Here is a 1,399-nt window from a genome sequence, read left to right on the forward strand (position 1 = left end):
TTTCTCTGCTCTGTTTTCCAGTGCTCAGAGGTGCTGGTATGTATGTAGCCGTGCATGTGCAAACAAATACACGTTCAGGTCTGGTGTGAGGGCGTGGGATTTGTGGATGGTAAGTAGATTGGAGAATATCATGGGGCATCCCTGGCACCACATTGCTGGTCTCAGATTATGTCACACTACACATTTCGTTCCTCCTTCCTAGAGCTCATACGCAGGACACTGAAAATGTATTGGAAGTGACAAAATCTTGCTAAATTTGTGTAGTCTGATCCCAGCATTAGCAGTCTACCTACTGCTTACATTGGCTGCTGGAGCATGTCCTCACTCCAGCTGACTGGTTGCTTGTGACCTGCTAACTATGCTGTTAATGTTGACTGAGGGAGCCTGTCTCCAGCTACCAGCCTGTTGAAACTGCTAGTATTTACTGTGTTTGTCAATTTTTGGAGCCCGTGTTAACTCTTTGCCTCTGTGCTGCTTACCACCTGGCTATGTATTCTCACCACTGCTACTTGTGCTGTTTTGTACTTTCTATTGCTGTGTTCTTATTTGTTTTGTTGTTTTCTATTATGTATCTGTTCTGTATTATGTATTATGTTCTGTCTTTGTAAGGGCTTCGGGTTCCTGAAAATCACTGTATAAATACAATATATTATTATTATTATTATTATTATTATTATTATTATTATTATTATTATTCACATGCAGGACTATTCACAGGCAGTGAACACAGAGCCCAAGAGACATTGAGACCCTGGATTTGTTTGACAGTGACACTGTTGTTCCGCAATATGATGACATGTTTTTGGTTAAACACTATAAACAATGTTAGCAGACTGTAGGGTTTATTAATCTCATTCTTAGCGAGTCCATGCTAATATTTTCCTTGCTGTAATACCCCTGAGCCAGACAACTAGGACCTTGTAAATCAGATATTGAATTGTATAATATAAGTAAATAAGTCTGGATTAAACAAAGTGTAAACACACAATCTCACAATGTACATCAGTGTAAACCAGGGATGGACTGGGAATCCCTGGAGCCATCGACCCCAACCCCCACCACCACCATCACAACCACCTTTATGGACGTTACCATGGTTTACAGTGGAAATACTTCGTTGGCAGGGAATCAACCTGGACACTGTAATTTATCGCTAGACTCAGATATAGACTCAGATTCCAGAAGGCCGCCCTCATATTCTCAGGTATGAATCATCTTGATAAAGCTGAAAAAACACTGCTCTCCGAAGATGCAGTAATAACACCTACAATAACATCTCAGATCCTTCCCAGCTTCAATAAAGCACTTTCAAATGATGCCAATCATTTTATCATAAGCTTCACAGCCTCCTTCATTCTCCTATTGTCTCCGTTCTCCCAATTCTGTCCAAGGTCAGAAC

This window comes from Hoplias malabaricus, chromosome 17, assembly GCF_029633855.1.
Source record: "Hoplias malabaricus isolate fHopMal1 chromosome 17, fHopMal1.hap1, whole genome shotgun sequence".
Classification (NCBI taxonomy): Eukaryota; Metazoa; Chordata; class Actinopteri; order Characiformes; family Erythrinidae; genus Hoplias; species Hoplias malabaricus.